We start from the raw sequence: 17817 nt of genomic DNA on the forward strand, positions 1-17817 counted from the left end.
GTGAGCTGCAACTTTCCAAAAAGGTCAAGCCTGGGCCAGGCAGGCACCAAGGACATTTTTGCCTGAGTGAATAACGTTTTGCCTAGAGATCAACCCCATCTTTTAAATGAAAGCATCAAGGAAATCTCTATGCACCTTTCTGCACCTGGACCAGCACAGGTCTTTCAGGGAAGGAAGCCAAACTGCTGCCCAGCTCATTAGTGCTGTGCAGAACCACAGCAAAAGGCTTTCCTAGCTGACAGTCCGCATCCATGCAGGCAATGTGCAGCCACTGTCACTGCTCTCTCATGCTTGCTTTTCCTGGCTCCTCAGAGGCAAGCAGCATCTAACATATCTCAAGGACCAGGTTCTCTGATGTTAAAAAAACTGACCAATACCACTGTTCTTTATTTTAGAAAGCCATTTAGTGTCTGATCACAACAAATGGGTCCGTATTTTTAAGGTCCAACTGAGTAACAGCAAAACAAAAAATACTTGAAATAGAGGCACATCACTTCTCCCAGGAAACCAGAGAGATTCTTGAACTTTATTGAATTCAGCAATTTTGGAGCCTTCTGGCAGTACTCCTGGTCATACAGGTGGTAGGTATGTGTATGCTCAGGTGTATTCCTCTGATCTGTTTCTGACCTTGATTGCACCAGGATTAATCCAACTGAGTCCATTACTGACCAGGAGGTGCTTCAAACTTTTGCTGAGAATACAAGAGTTTCCTCTGAGAACCTTATCGTCACATGAGCAGCACAGAGCAAAACAAAGCACATCAACTTTCTGTGGTGTGCATCTGTCGTCCCTTCTCATGACACCCCAGTTTTCGGCATGAGCATAGCCCTCATTATGAACATGTAATTGACTCTGCAGTTCGCTGAGATGGACATATAATTGCTTTTGTTATTGCCATCTGTGGGTTAATCACAGCTGACCCTTAACATTTTTCCCTGTGCACAAAGGAACTTCAGCTTCTGTGGTCTGAAACTCTGTCACAAAGGTTTGTTGCTAAGCCAGTCATAAGGCTTTCGGTGCTGGAGAAAGCACATCGCTCCTTCTCCTTACTCTCCCACTAGGGTGGCTTATAATTAGCACAGCCCAACCAATAAAGCAGTGTCAGATCACAATCACGCTTCCAGAAGGTATTTATAGGCAGGAGCAAACATATTTTGTGTAAACTTGCATCGTGGTCTGGCAGGTTACCCCTGGGAATCTCTTGGTCGGAGCTTCAGTTTCAGCTGGCACTCTGCTCCAGGCAGCACAACGTTCAGCAGCCCTGCAGCAGTGCACTGAGAAGGTGCTTGGTGCCTCTCACCCCTGGGGGAGTGTGGCTTGCGTTTGCTTTGGGATGGACAAACTGTGCCCCTTCATGAGTACTTTTTCCCTTCTCCGTGCAGATCTGCAGCCTTCCTACCTTCCTACTATTCCCCTCACATATTGGCCAGGAGAGAGCAAAGAACAGAGAGGACCATCCAACTAACTGTTCTTCCTTCACTCTGCCTGATGTTAAATGCCGCTTATCCCATGCCATTACGGATTTCAGCAGACCAACACAAAAGAGATGCATTTGGCACCTTTGCAGAAAGGGAGAGGGAGGTGGAAAGAAATAAAGACTTATTTGCTAGGTGTCCAGGAGACAAAACAGCAAGGGCTGTCACCTGAGACAGCATGGGAGTGTGGGTTGGAGACCCTCTGTAGTTGCCTCTCACATTCTGGTGTAGGACTTACTTCAGGACGGTCATTTTACCCAGGAAAGCACATCTTTTTCACATCATTCTTGGAACTAAACATCGCTCAAGCCTGACCTAGAAAGCAAGGGAACAGACTCCAGGTGAACACATTGGCTAGTTTAGGTCTCTCCCAAGGTTTAGACAGCAGCTGAGCAGGATGGTTGAAGATCTGCTTTATGGCATTTTTTGGTGACCAGGGAGTTCACATTCCCTGTGTCCAACTTCCCTCTTTATGACCTTTCCATGTGGGAGACACTGTAAGGAGAGGCAGGGGAAGGACATTAAAGTGCTCAGCTCCCACAGTAACAGGGGACATGCCCATAGCTCAGGAAAGCAACTTCCCAACCTTTCATGTCTGACAAACATCCCTAATACCTATTTATTTGCTCCTCACACCATCTCATTCTAGCTGAGGCTTCTGCAGCTTAAGCCATCACCTGGAAAAGACACCCCAGGGCAGGAGGGAGGCTGTGGCAAAGGGAAGCAGGTGGGGAGTGCGAGGTTGCCAGCTGGCATTGCTCTTGAAAATTGTCCTGGCTGAGGCCCTGACATTTTGTCTCTCTTCCTGGCATGGGACTTGATATACATGCAATGTTGGACCATCATGGACCACCAGCCTGACATGATACATACAGAAAGATGTATGCCCCTGCTTATCCCAGACACCTGATAGAAAATTGCACCTGGAAGGACCAAAAGGTCTTACTTGCTTTGGAAAAGCTGGTTAGTCCAGTTTGTTTGGTGTGAAATAACATTTCACACTCCTTACCAAAGGAAAGGCCTAAAATAAATTATCTAAAAGGAATTGAAGGCTGAAACTTCTTATATCTCAGGCACCCATAATGCAGGTTGGAAAGTGGATTTAATGGTTTTCGACTGTATCAGAAAAGGAAAAGCCATAGGGCTGGTACCATTAAAGGCAGGAAATCCGTCCTAATAAAGACAACAGATTTAATCTGGTTCTAAGATTTCTGATTAGCTTTTCTCCTTAGGAACACTTTGATTGTTTAAATCTTACTCTTTTACTTACTGATTTTTAATGCAATTAATACTTGCTTCAACATTGCCATCAAGAGCATCTTTTCATTTGCTTTTACAAACAGAAAGCTGAGGTCTGCTCTAATCAAAAGATGCACTCCAAACACATGATATGCAGTACCATAATGTGCATTACAATGACCAATTGATAAATTACATCAGCTTCTCATTCCCAGGAAGGATTTATTACCGAGAGAAAAGGAACCAATAGCTACAGAAAGAGATGGTTTGTTTTTTTCTTGCTGATTTATGCAAAAGCTCTATTCCAGCACTTATTTAAATGAAAGTGTTAAGGGAAGAATACACTGTCATATGAATTCATACAGAGAAAAGCTGTGCAGCATATAGAAGAAGGGATACTCACAATGCTGCCTTCATATTTTGGTCCAGTTAGTTGCTTCCACCAGAGGCAAAAGCTGGGTTGTTAAATATGGAGGGAAATGGAAGGAATAAAATCCTATTAAGAAAAAGAGTAAGTATAAAAGATGTTTTAAAAGCAAAGAAATAAAGAATAGATTCAAAGTTACTGTAACAAACTTCTATCACATCAAGACATTTTTCACTTTGTTGTCTTGGGAGATTCTTCAAGACCTTTTTATTTTCTTTCTGATCAAGTTGCAAGAAAACACCAAAACCTGGGCAATCTTCGCCTGATTTTTTTCCCCTTGCCATTGCCATTCTCATCAAGGCTTGAACAAGAGCACTGACACATTTTGTTAAGGCATCTACAGCTTTTAATCCTACCATGGACCACCAGAAAAAATCCAGTCTCTCCCTCAGCTGCCTTGCATATGCAGGCAGCACTTTAAGGCACTACTGGTTGTTAGACGTGTCTGCACGGATTACAACATACAGACAGGTTGTGTTGTGACCACAAATGCAGCAGGAAATTAACATCTTGAAGAGATCACACCTACCCATATCTTTGTCTGGGGAGCATCAAAAATCCATTTTTATTAAGCTCAGTAAAAGAACTGTCATACGTGGTAGGGAAAACTAGCATATAACTCCTGCTCAATGTCTCCCTGAGTCTTTCTGTGCCTTTCTGAGCCAACCTGGCTATATTTTTCCAGTGTCATAATTTTCTAAATACTGGACTGGACATTCACCTAGGAAGCCATTCCTGGCTCCCTGCCGTCATTTTGCAGTAATAAGATCTTGCATAGGAAATCACCTCAGCCCCAGGCTGGGGTCTCTCCTGGCGTAAATTCTGCCTGTCTCTTAGATAGAATCAATCATTCATAGCCTTGTCCTGTTCAGAGCATCTGCTTCCCATTCTCTTCCTTAGTTTCCTCCTGATTAATTGATGAAATTGTTGATTGTGGTTGCCTGGGGAAACTGCCATTTCCTTAAGCATTTTTGGCCCTCTTTAAATGAGAAAGCAGGAAATCTTCACAGGAACCCTGAAGGGACAGCAAGGTCGAACAGGACCCACCTTTCATCAGGACAACAGAGGCTATGACACCAAAATAAAGCCAGGCTGTTCCCAGGCTGCCACAGTGTCTGAGGGCAGAGGTGAAAGCAGAAGGAGAGGAAGGACCATGTGCTTTTCCTGTCATTTTCAGCGTCCAAGTGGCAAAAAAAAAAACCCACTCTCCAAGCAGTTTTCCTTCAGGAAATACCTACAGTGGCTCTCAAAGTCCTACCCATGACATAATATGGGTAGTATGAATTTTGGTGTAAGGCAGAAGTGGGCAACCTTGCACTACCACCACCTGCTGCCTTCTAACCCTGCTGCCTTCTGCCCCTGCTGTTCAGCACCTAAACTCCCTGGTTGCATGACCATGATGCTCCCAGGCAGCTTGCATGTGACCAGCACCTCAACCAGGGAAAGGCACCACCAGGAGACATGCAACTGATGTGAGCACAAAAGTATAGCAACTTCTCTGGGAGCCTGTGGCAATGCTTCCTCATCCAAACAAGCCCCAGGGCCAGCACAGTATGGTTTGCAAAGAAGAGCTGGGGGCAGAGACAATATTGATATTAAAGGACATCTTCAGCTGCAAAGCTAGGCAAGAGGCCCTGGAGAGCCTAAGTCTCAGGCCTGTGGTGTTTTTTCTCCCTCTCCAATGCCCACGCATCATGCCTACTGCGAGGCCCAGGCTGTACAAAGAGGGCTTTGCAGTGTGAGTCAAATCCTACCTCCCAGAGCTGCCAGAGGACCGGTCCCATCCATCCTTTGCAAAGGCACCAGGCATGCCTACCCCATGGTGAAGAATTAGCGCAGAGCTTACTGACATAACAGACAACATTGGGACTCTTATCACAAGCCTTGATTTATGGTTAAGACTCATTACAAGACAACAATTGAGACATAACGTGGTGAAGACAACTGCCTCATGGCATAATTTCATAACTTGCGAGAAGCCTGGTGGATAAGGGTATCTCCTCTGGATGCATTCTGGCTTCCTGAACCAGCATCAGGAAGACCCTAGAGTGGGTGCAAGCTGGGGGCTCGCTCTCCCTTACCACAAAAGGGAGGAGTTCTGATTTCAGCCTGTTCATCTCACTGCCACTATTCAAAGCTATCAGTGACAGTGTTCTTTCTGCCATCACTCTTTCTTTTCCAGAGTGTTTGATGATCTCTAAAAGGGCTCATGCTACACTGCTTTCTTAGGCTGAGTCTCCTTGTATTTGGCTGAAGAAGAGAGCAAACATCATCTCTGGCAGCCCAGAGATGCTTATGGCCCCACCAGCTTTCACTCACAGCAGCAGAATAGTCCTTAAAAATGGGACTTGAATTTTACTTGATGTTAAAAAGCAAGTACTAAACCCACTAGAGTCTGAGTGGTGAGAGATGACACAAGACAGCAAACTTGCTGAATTTTGGTATTAGTCAGCAGAGATGGTGCAAATGTCCCTCAGCAACTTTTCTCTCTCCAGCAGGCACCCAAAGTGCTGCACACACTGATCCAACCATGGGAGACCACTGGATGGGTCCCAGCAGGCACAAACACTGATAAGTGACAGGCTTTCTGACCTGCCATGGCTGGTCATGGTGGTGGGGAGGTGGCTCATATCTGGGGCTAATTAAACTATTACAGCTCTCAGTGGCTTTTAGTATCCCATGCTCTCAGCTGGACCCCAGAGCAGCTAAAATCAGTGTGGGGCTGGTCTTAACCCCCTTTCAAGGGAAGTTAAATTAAGCAGCCTGGTCTATTCCCGGCTTGGGAACCAGGAGTTTAAATTTCTAGCTTTTCTATTCACCCTGGCAGTCTTGGTCTCTTCTCACAGTCTCTTCTCTGGCCACATGATCTGGGCAGGGACTGCTTCCCACTCTGCATATTTACAACCCCTAGCACTCTGAACACCAAGCCACTAGAACTTACTGTAGACTAAAAACAATTAGGAAAACCCAAGTCTTTGGCTTTGTCTCTCCAGAGCTTTTGGATTTATTTCACCATTTCCCTGAGGAGAACCAGCCTTCAGAGCTAGTTACATCAATAAAAGAAAGAAAGGACCAGCCCATCGCTGTCCCCTCAGTCCCAGAGACTGTTTATCCTGTGTCACCTCTGCTTTCCCCACTATGGAAACAGGGGTTTGCAAGCAAAGTACCACACTGACACTTCAAAGGGAAAGAAAAGAAGCAGGGCTGGTACATATGGGCTGAAGTTCCCCTAATGCACAGAGAGGCAGTGGGTGCCCAGCCTAGAGGACAGAGGCTTGCTGTAGGAAAGAAGAACCTGCTTGGTTTACAGGCAGAAATCCATGAGAATTTTTAATGAGGATTTCAGTGGATACAAATTGTTTCCTTGGCAATGACTAATGATAGCTAATAGGGACCCCAAAAACAACATGACAGCACCTTCTTATTTCTGTTGCCTGGGATCACAGTGTCCAGCTGTTGTTTTCATCCTCCTAAGTAGTATGATGGACAATTGCATTCACATTTCTACTCCCATATTTTGCCAGAGATATCACCGTTTCTATTTTCCCTATAAACATAGAAATGCAAGATTTCTTTCCCCTCCCATTGCTTCAGTTTTCAACTAATGTAAAAAGGCAGAAGCCAGTAAAAAGTTTATTAGCAGACCTCTCTGGAGGATCAGTTTAGCATAGTAATGCACAGTACAGCTTTACTTCTTTTGTTTTTCCTTAAATATAAAAAGATAGAAAAGTGAGTTATTTTAAATTTATGAGCCAAAGAGACAGTGAGTAATGGTGAATCACTGTTTAATATTTTAGTCAACCATCTGCAAGGTGAGCTGTACTCCCACTTCATATTGCTAGAGCTAAGAAGTCACCTCGAGTTTCATGAATGGAATCAGTCTTGCATCAACCCCAAAAGGCTGTATTCAGCACCAAAACCAGTCATCTTCCACCCAGAGATCTCAAACACATAGCCTTTGAACCGGAGAAAACAAGGACAGCCATAAGCCAGGGTGGGGGTGTGGGGTGAATAACACACTGAATAAAAAAGCTGCAAGGATGAAGCTGGCTTTTTTGTTAGGTCTCAGTGATTCTGCAGACAGAGTTACAGGGAAGAGCAGCTTTCTGGCTGTGCATGGAGGACAGTGCTTATGGCTGTCTCTGTGCTGGCTGGTGATTGCCCTGTCTTCCTGTGCTTCCAACACTATTACTAGCACTCCAGAGGCACTAAACCTCAGTCCAGCCTGGGATTTTCCAGCCAGTTTCCCAGAAGAAGCAGACACAAGCTTCTCTCTCCTGTAACTTCTTCCTCCAGCCCAGTGACATATGCGGAATGTCTCTGTGTCTCAGTGTCACAGCTACCCCAGGAGAAAGCACAACAGTGCTTGCAAGGGATGAGGATGAAGCATTGTCCTGTGCAAAGGAGGTTTGTCAGCAGTCTGGCACCTGCAGATCCACACTGACAGGGGACAGACTGGTCACCTGCCCTACCTGCAGGGACAGTGTCAGAGCAGAGAAGGTGCAGAGCCAGCTGTATCCCTTCCAGGCTTCACAAGGTATCTCTCCCACTGGGAACAACCCGAAGACTCTGAAATCCCAGGTGGCTCACGAAAGCCTCCCTTAGGTCTGCTGTTTCCAATTTTCCCCTTCCTCCTACTCCCAGTGCTGAAATCCTCATCAGCCTCTTGGTCTTAGCTGCTCTTGTGACAGCATGGTCTCTCTCTTGCCCACTGCTCACACCCAGCTCCTCTGCTGCCACTGAAAAGAGCTGTCTCTTTAGCATGTGCCACCATCAAGAAAACAGGCTCTAGGCCCAGTCTCTCAGTCTGTCTTTCTCCAAGGGCATCTTCAAGTTCCATTCCTTGATTAATGCATGTTAAGGCTGACTAATTTCATACCTTCCATCTCTATAGCTGCTTTACAGTGGGGGAAAAAGGCAATTTCCTCTTGCTTGTCAAATGTCACAAGAGCTTTGTGAACCATGGCGATGTACATTGCTTACTGCTGTGAAACACCCCCCCACCTCCACCCCATCTAATGGGATACGAATAACAGTTTTGCAACAAATGTGAGTTATTAAATTACTATGGAGACACAGTGCTACAGAGAAGGGTACTGTGACCCTCTGTGACCCACCAGAAATATGGCTCACCATACAGCATGGGCAGAGCACAACCACTCCGAAGGAAACTAGCTCAGTTGCCCTGGGGATGATTTCAATGAGGAGGGGAACACCTTCATGCCTTTTCAGGCATCTTTTACATCTGGAGGAAGACCACTCATGTCCATTGACTTTACATGGCTGCAAATGACAGAAAATCTTCTGGTGCATCCAGTTCCTTCACAATGCTTTACTTATATACATATGAATGAGCAGTTTAGTTTCCACATTGGTTTGCAGACCTTTCTTCCACAGCAAGTGCTCCAGTCATGATGGAGTGAAATCTGATGTCAACACAAAGTCAATCACTGTTCCTTCTCTCCCTAAAAATAACCTGCTTCATACTGTATAACAGAAATTTTGGGAAGCTTAGGTAAGCTGATTTATACCAGAAAGATGTTTCCCTATCTTCTCATGCCAGTGGTTCACCACCCACCCTGTTAAATAGTACTCAAAGTTTATTTGCCAGAGCTATTCCTCCACATCCATTTTTTCAATTGGGCCTGACCCTAGGAACTGAAGGACAGTAACTGACAACACAGGCAGACACCATGTTCAGGTCACCTCCTGGACTCCTCACTTAATTGGGCAGATTTGGCACTGTTTTAGTGCCAAGTTCCTGATATTATCCAGGATTCTTGCCTCAGAGATATTATCTGGCACTCAGAAAAGTGTAGATTTGTTTTCTGAATGCTCTGTTTCCTCCGTAAAAATTCAAAAAACTTCTTCACAAGCTTGAAGGACATATCTTGAAGGACAGTAACAGAACAAAACCAAACATTCAAAGCAATACCTTCTTTTGTCTTTTCCAGGTCTTCCAAGTGAAGCAAAATAAAGAACAGGAGAGCTTTCCATCCTCTCAGTTTTTCAGACATAAGAAAAGATCTCCAAGCAAACACATTTCCCTGATTTTTGAGGTGAGAGAAGCAAAGGAAAGAGTTGGTAGAGAAAAACTATGCCCTTAACATTTAAGGTAGAAAAATTTTATGGATTTTTAAAAAATTAACATGAAGGTCTTATTTTCATCCCTCCCCCAAGCTGTACATGCCTCAGTGTACTCAGGAACTACTTCTCTAAGTCCTCTCTTGAGCCATCCTTGACTCTCCATGTATTCACCCACTCTGTGGTGCAGTGAGCATGGCTTGAGTAACAGTGACCACCCGGCAAGACAAGGGCCCCTATCTTCATGCCACACCAACCCCCTTTTCTCACTGAATCCACCACAATACAAGATAAAAAAAAAAAAAAAAAGAGAGAGAGAAAGTCCACGGTAAGAGTGGAAAAAGACACTCTCCTACCAGCACGTACAGTCATTTAGCTTTCCTGGATTTGTCTGAATCGCTTATTGTTCCCCTCTCCCCACTCACTCGTCGTACCACACAGAGCCGCGATCAGAAAGCCTGGTGTGTATTCATCATTGCTTCAGAGCCGATGATTCACCTACCCCTCTTTATAATTTTATCTCCCATCATCTGAGAAGTCAAAGTCTGCATAATGCACCATTGTTGTTTTCAGGAGCGGGCTTGTCGCTGTGATAGAAATGAGCCAGGAAAAAGGTATGATTTGAATTGAAACAGAGGGTTGGCAGGTAGCATCCTAATGCTCCGTAGCTAGCAGATTAAAAATAACAACAATGAAATCGTGTCTTCTAACAACCAGCAGGAAAATAATAATAATAAATACAATAGCCCTGACTGCAGCACTGCGTGGGAAGGTGAAGGTTAGAGGGTGTATTGTCCACCCTGGGCAGAAAGTAAACAGTGCTCCTTGGTTTACATCCTTCACAACCAATTGTATCTACACCCAAGCTCTGCCTCCTGCCTGGCTCCTACACTGTGTCTGGGAGAGCTGTACTGGCCTCCAAGAGAGGAGCTCTGGGGGGCATCTGCCCTGTGGGCCAGTAGTTGCCCAGCTGCAGCAGCCACCCTTGTTTGCCATAGAAACATTGAAGAAAACAGAGACAGAGGGTCCGTCTATGTCAGATCCAGCTCAGGCTCCACCATGGGTTGCTAACCCCTGAAGGGCATCAGGTAGCCTTTCTGTATACCAGGCAGCTCTTGGTCAGGACACCCCTCTGCTACCCCAGCCAACAGGCTGTGAAACACCCTGACACCATGGGGACCCTCTTCCGATTCAGCTGGCTTAATGTGAGGCTGATGGCAACGCTAGTTGCCATGTCTGGAAAAAAGATGGACTGACAGAAACCAGTGGTTAGAGTGCCCTGACCTGACGGCTCATTCAACCTGCCCAGAGTGTTCAGGTGATGAAATGCGTGTTTGTTTCCTTGGTTGTTGGTGTTGTCACCCTCTGTCCTGCTAACTGAATGGCGGGAACGGAGTTCCGAACACAGCTGTAACTTCTCTGCTCTGCTCTTGAAATCAAATTATCTATCATAAGGAACATGCCTTATTTTTTCTAAATTGTGACTGGATTTTGCATGAAAGTAGGCCAGATGGAAACAAACGGCCTCTCCAGTATTGCTGGATGCCTGCCACTGGGGCCAGATTCCCACACACAGGAGCCATAGGAAGGACATGGAAGGCATGCCTCCCTGGGGACCGTCTTGCAGAACATGGAGTGGGGAATGCACTCATGTCCTCTGAATTTCAACTCAGATTGTTTCTTAGTTAAAACGGAGCTTATTCATTCTTGCAGAAGAAACATTGACCCATTGTGCTCATGCTGTTGACAGTAGGGAGGTTGTAAAGCTGCACAAGATTTGCCAGAACCTCACAGAGCTCACAACAGCCAGCTTTTAATGTGATGCCACATGCTGGTGTAGAGCAATTGCTATCCTTGGCTAAGCACTGGGTTGAGGACCCTGCAAGCATGCTCCTCTTTTTCTCTATGATATTTCCTCATTTTCAGGGCAATGGTTGAGGCAGGGTCTTCCCCTCCACCCATCCCAACCTGTCTAATCTTGTAACACTCTGCGATTTAAGGCCTGGCCCAGCTCGTGGCTTCTTTTGACAATGGTGGCCACTGCCCTGAGACATCTAGTCCTGCCTACCATTTTCATTGCATCAACCCTGAAGTTTGTGGGATCAGGCAGGGACCAGGATCAAGGAAGTGTTGTTGCTGAGCGGGGGGAGGGAAAGAGAAAAAAATGTTTTGTTTTATAGGGAATCAGCTCCCCATAAAATGGTTTGATTCAGGGGGATGGAGAGAAGCAGGAGGACATACTCAGGGGAAAAGGAAATCTACGACACTTCAGGTGGCAAAACTTGTCAAACTATTCCCTAAGTTAGAAAGTGGCCCCTCAGCTCCACCTGTAGTTAAAGGAGGAGAAAAGGATGTATAACAGCTCCCAAGCTGGGCTCTGGCTCCCAACCACCCTCCCTGGAGGCAACATATGATAAGCATCTTAAAAGGCAGAGGTGGTACAAATATCCTCCTACACTGGCAAGAAATCTTTCACTGCTCTAAGCTGTGGTTCCACACAGATTAGATTGAACCTTCAGTTGTATTACCATCAGCACAGCTATTAATCACCTCTAGTATGTACCAGCCTTCAGTGACTACAAATCCTCAGCAGTTCCTCTGGGCATCTGCATCACATGCCTCTTGCTGCTCCATGGCATGAAAGAGACAGTAACCTGAAAAGCAGTGACTCGCATAACCACCTGGTGTTCTTGGAAAAAGCGAGCTTTGAAACAGAAATTGGCTGAGAAACAAACATCCCACAAGGACATCCAAGAATTGGCATGCTCCTATATGAGGCACTCAGGATAATGTAAAGACGTGTTATCCTTCTGAGCACAACCCAAAATTCATCCCTAGAGCTACACAAATAAAAGAAGCTCTGAAAGCAGTGTTGCTGCAGCTGCAGCATAACCTTCAAAACAGTCTTCCTCTGGTCCATCAGAATCACATATTGCCTACCCACTGATCAACAGAGCAATGCCATCAGGTATGTGTCATGTAGACCTGGCCAAGAGAAATAAAAAAATTACAGATCTCATTGTCTCCTGGGAATTACTTACCAAGGCTGTCCACATGGACAGCACAATCAGGACTCAAACAACAGCCACAAGGAAGAAAGATGTTCTGCCCCAAGGTCTATGTAGGCTGGTAATATGATACTGAAAAGAACTGAAATTTACTGATGTGTGAATTAATGTGTCAACCAGGTTAATAGCTTCCACTGAACACATTTTTCAGCTACAGATCCATCAGAGACCTCTCTGAAGCCTCTGAGTGCACAAGGGGAAATGAAAGGAGCAACTCATTTTGTCCTCACATAGTTATAGCTGAAGACACAGGAAGATCACTAGGCTTGGACAAGACAGGACAGATCAGATTCGGTTCTTGTGGCTGGTGGATGTGGTGCTGAGCACCAGCTGCAACGGTTCACCTGCAGCAACAGTCTCCAAAGACTACTGTTTTTGGAAACACAGTCTGCTTGGAGAAAGTAAACAGGTTAATTTTTCTTAAGAAGAGCCCACCAGAAGCTAAGGACCTGCCTTGGTTTACTGTCTACTACTTCACTGCAAATCCACAGGAAGTTCAGCTAAGAGCCAACAGAGACCAGCATGAATGGGGAATACACGCGGGTTTTCCAAACCATGCGACAGAGCCTAGTGATAAATACAGAGCTAGTCCAAAAACACAAGGACTTTGGAGTTACTGAGTGAGCAGGTCAAAGCAGACCCCATCTGTGCTCCATTTTCTGCAGAGAATCATGCATACCTCCAAAACACTGCTACTAAGTCTTAAACCTTCTCCATCTGCTGCCTGCGATGGTTGCCTGGACCGTAACGAACGTGTTGCCACTTCCAGCACCCAGAAGTGATTGATGCTGTGTTAAGAGGACATCAGTGGTTCCGGTCTATTTACATTTCCAAGGAGCTTGGCTGGGTTTTGTGCTGTCATTTTCTTTTAGTATACCAGCTGTGGGAGACCAAAGGGTACAAAAATTACTGCAACGCTCAAGCGAGGAAATGCTACTGTTGAGAAAACATCCTATTTATGCCACATTTTAAAAGGAGCCCCTCTTTAAGTGTTTTAAAGAGCTGCCACTAGCAACAAATGAATCTGCTAATTTGGCCTGGCAAGCAGCGTTTGCTAAACACCATTTCAAGATTTAATTCATCACATGTAGATTTGGAATTAGAATTCTACTAGCAAAACCATCATCAGTGTGTTTTTGCAATCCCAGCTCCCTTTCTTTTCACATCAAGCCTGTCTCCCCCTCTCCCTCTGTCTTCCACAGCTGTCAGCTGTCATCAGCCAGGAAGGCAGATGAGCCAGCCCCAGCCTTGCAGATCTGACCCAATCTCCTGTGAAACAGATGCCCAGGCCCCAGCTCCTCTTTGCTCCCCACCCCGTTTGTCTGCAGAAATGCATGTGCTACTTGCCCCCTGCAACAGGAGGAAGAACAACTGACTTTCTGGGACGCACGCAGGGGATAAAATGCTTCCCGCAATCCCTCACACTAAGAACTGAGGTCCGAAAGCCTGCTTGTGCCACTCCAGATCAGAAGAGGAACAACTGCCATGTCCCCCCCTTCCACCCAGATTCTCACCCAGCAGGTCTCACAGGGAGCTCTCCTCTTTCCTCTCACTTTCACTGCCACCAAGAGGTTCCTCACAGAAGGATGCTACTGATGCTAGCTTGGCTCCAGCCATGCCAAAGTGATGGCAATTTGCGGGGAAAACCTTGAGGAGTTAGATCGTCTCTCCAGGACAGGTCTCTGCTTCAGCGTAGAGTGAGCACTGCCAAGAGCTATGTGAATAAAATTGTCCTTTTTCCCACCCAGGCATTTCCCCACCACCATGACCACAGCTGGGGGGAAGGTTACAATGGTGCCAGCACTAAAAGTCCTCTGTTGAAAGAATCCTGGTATGAAAGTGCACTCTCGGAGGAAATGTGGCCCTTTTCTGGCTTCCTCCAACACAGCCCTCTCACTACTCTGATCGCCCTGGTAGCTTTCCCTGCCCAAGCAAAAAACTAGCAAGACAGACACAGTCCTCTAGCTAGGAACTAGGTAAAGGACTCCTAATACACTTGCACAAAAAGGGCCATCCAACATGTCATGCTGCCAGCACCCTGCCTCCCACAGCAGTCAGGAGAGCATCTGCGTATGCAGAGCCTGCCACGGGACAAGCACAGAGCCACCTCTTCCCTGGCATATCTTGCCAGGTACCTTAGGGCCATCCTGGGACAGAATTCGTACATTTAAAGAAGGGAGTTGTATTTACTTTGCACCATGGTCTAAGCTTCATATATTGGAAACCAAATACTTAATGGGAAGGAACTGAACCAGCAATCTTTTCTTTTTCATGTTTCTGGTACTTTCGTATCTATTTACTATTTTACACGGCCCGCTACCATACAGCACAGGAGATGAACATCACATTGGAGTGACTTCCAAAAATCAGACCCCAGCTTCTTTTGCAATCTGGCTTTTGAGAATTCAACATAGACTAAGGAGCAAGGGGTGTCTGTGCCAAGAGACCCGAGCTGGCTGCCAGGCAAGAGTCGTACAGCAGGAGGAGGTCAGGTTTCCCACCCTGCCTTCAGTGACTGGGGCAGGTAGGCTGCCATTCCCAGGGAAAGGAGCTGTCTGGATCCAAGTGAAGGAGTTATGTTTTGAAAACTGCATTATGAGTGAGTCAGCAAAGCCATCTCCCAAGGCGCTGGATCCTGCCAGAGGGAAGAGCAGATAGTTTTGTTGTTTTCTTTCCCTTCTGCTGTTGAGGTCGATTATTCACCATCTTGAAGTACGTCACCAGCCTTGGGAAGCTGTTTTTTGAGTAGAATACTTCTTGACTTTTCTATTTTTGAGAAAGTTTTCCAGCCTGCCTTGTTGCTGTTTTGTCAAAGCTGGTCAGTGACAGCAAGGTCTGGAGGACAAAACAGAGAAGGCCGACACATTATCCCTGCAGGCCTGGCCTACAGATGCTTTTTCCTTCCAGGCAGGGAAAACTGCAGCTTCTAAAGCCCTCTTCATCAGAAGGACACACTGAAATCTCACTCCCTTCAGAGACATCCCCTTCCACTTCCCTCTTCCCTCCTCTATTTTACAGGTATCAAATACCTTTTCTTTCAGAGGTGACCTCACTGGTACACACCTAATCAAATACTGAGCAGCTTGGATTTACCTTAAAGTCTGCTACTTTTATTTCAGACCTGAGGAAGGACCAAAAACGTGCCTTTTATCAATCAATAGCTATTGCTCTAAGAAGGATATGCTCTCCCTTACCTGGAGTTCTTCTCATCAAGGTGATTGATGTAGTAAAATGACTTTCAAGGGACACAGTAAATTGTCCAGTTCTTCAATTTAAGACTCATTCAAATTAAGAACATCTCTGGAAGAGATGCTTGAGCCAGAACAGGCTCTCCTCTGTGCAGATGTGACACCACCAAAGGGCTGGCATCTCTCATCTCTACCATGGCACAGGGCCACAAGGGCTAACCTCCCAGCCGTGGTCACATTCTGGCCTGACTGTCATTCTCTGGAGATTTTTGAACTCATGGCTGTGCCAGGCACAAAGCCATGGGTGAAAGGCAGCTTGTGAATAGCTGGGGCAGAAAGTATTGCATTTGCACAGGCCGGGGTAAGCACAACAGTTTGGCTATGAGATAACCCAGAACTCACCTTCCTCTGCTTGTCATAATGACAAATGTGAAAATTGAGCTCTGTTTTACACACCCGTAAAACAAAACAAACAAACAAACAAAAAGCCACACCAAACAAAACAAACAAACAAAATAAAACCAAACCCAACCCCAAAACATAGCCTAGCTGGTCCCAAAATTCTGGCCCCATGAACTAGTTTTCTCTCTCACCCTGGGGACAGGGAGGGGGTCTTCCATAATACAAATACATAGAAGCAAGGAACATTGGGTACTCCATGCATCTGCCAGCATCAGCTTATGGCAGGCAGCAGCCAGGAGAAACAGCATCTCCACAGAATATCCTACCACATGGCAAAGTGTAAGCTCTTGATGAGCCCAAAATCTAAAAATCAAAACTCCCTCCCAGACACCTAAAGCTACAGACACAACCAGAGGTTTTTACTTCAATCTTCCCCACCGCCTCTTCCTCTCCCACTGAGCTAATTACTAGTCTCTCTTTTCCCAGAAAGGCTAGCTACTTCTTCACCCCTGCAAGTCAGCCACCCTTATCCCTCTAATTGCTTGATTGATTAGCATAATTAAGTTGAACCCAGAGTAATTGCTCCTGACCTGCCTCTACTTGGAAGAAGCAGCTTCCCTTCCTAACCTGAGAATGGACTTGTGTGCTGGCAAGCATGTCTGCCCCCTCCCTGATACTTCTGTCATTCTGGTAAAAGATATGAGTTCTTCCTACAGACCACGCTCCACTGGCTTCCTAAGGCAGGATGCTAGGCTGCTTTTTGTAGGCCCTTTGCCATGAATAAATGTACATCACTAAGAAACAGCTTGATAGTAAAATGGTCAGAACAGCAATATATGAAAATCAGTGTCTGGCTGCACTTGGCTAGGATTAGCTCCATCAGATGAAGCACAATTAATGCTAATTTGCTGCTGCTGCAGGCAGCTTTCCTACCTCTGATGTCCTATGGGAGCAGGGATTACCACTGAGCTAACAGGATCTTCTAAAACAGTTGTGGACTACTCCTGGAAACAAGTTTTACACCAAAATCTTTATAGTCCAGTGCCTTCTGTGATTTTTTTTTTAAAGCCAAAAAGAATTACTGTGATCCCTTATTCTGATCTGCATAGCTCAAGACCAGGTAATTTTGGCCAGCAATTTCTGCACTGACTTCATTCATTTATGATCACTTGGGAAGGCCATCCAGTATCACGTTATTCCCTGAAAATGACTTGATTTTTCACACAGATCAATTACTAGGGTGTCAAATACTCTGTGCTATCACACTCAGTGGCTCTGACTTTAATCTATATCCAGACCACCTTGCTTTATTGTGGAAAACCAGCTGAAGTCATACTTTATCCACAGCTTCCAGTTCCCTGGGCTCAAGGCACCTGCAGCAATCAGGAGCAGCAGAAACAATAGATATGATAGAAATATCCAAATTCCATTAAAACAGAAGGCTCCTGCCTGCTTTTTACAAGTTAGCACACAGTGGAAGCTGAGACACAATGCCTTTAAAGCCCCCAGCTAATGCATCCTGCAAGCCACAGAAGAGGGTTCAGGGTACACTGGTATATCTCAGAGGCTTTTTGTGAGGGGTTGTGGTTTTTTGTGTTTTTTTTTTAGTTTCTCTTTCCTGATATAACCTTTCACCCCAGGCTTTGTGCTCTTTCTGTGTTTATCAGCAAAGCACATCCAGATGCCCTTCAAGGGAGAAATGACTCATACCTGACTCACAATCGCTCAGGCAAAGCTGCAACCTTTAGTTCATTTCCTGGGAGAAGCATCTGTTAGATTCATCTTGGAAGATTAAGCATTTCTCACTGTCATTTTACAGATGGAGGCATTTGTGACTGGCTGAGGAAGGGTCAACTGATTCTCTGCAATGGATGGAAAATGAACTTCTCTGGCCAGGTAAAGTGATGCACTGAGGGCTGTGAAGGTGTTCTTTA

At 45.6% G+C, this 17817-nt stretch overlaps 1 long non-coding RNA gene across 2 annotated transcripts in view; it reads right to left on the bottom strand.

Moving 5' to 3' along the window:
• Positions 1 to 213: 213 nt before the first annotated feature.
• LOC135313104 (uncharacterized) overlaps positions 214 to 17817 on the bottom strand; it is a 43770-nt gene continuing 26166 nt past the window's right edge. The window contains exons 2-4 of one of the 2 annotated variants that reach the window (XR_010372696.1): positions 3118 to 3210; positions 1714 to 1790; positions 214 to 691 (exon numbers count right to left, since the gene is read on the bottom strand). This is a non-coding gene — a long non-coding RNA (uncharacterized LOC135313104). Of the gene's footprint in view, positions 1791 to 3117; positions 3211 to 17817 lie in introns of both variants that reach the window. The other variant, XR_010372695.1, reaches the window with a different exon arrangement.

Source organism: Phalacrocorax carbo, chromosome 4 (genome assembly GCF_963921805.1).
Source record: "Phalacrocorax carbo chromosome 4, bPhaCar2.1, whole genome shotgun sequence".
NCBI classification, from domain to species: Eukaryota; Metazoa; Chordata; class Aves; order Suliformes; family Phalacrocoracidae; genus Phalacrocorax; species Phalacrocorax carbo.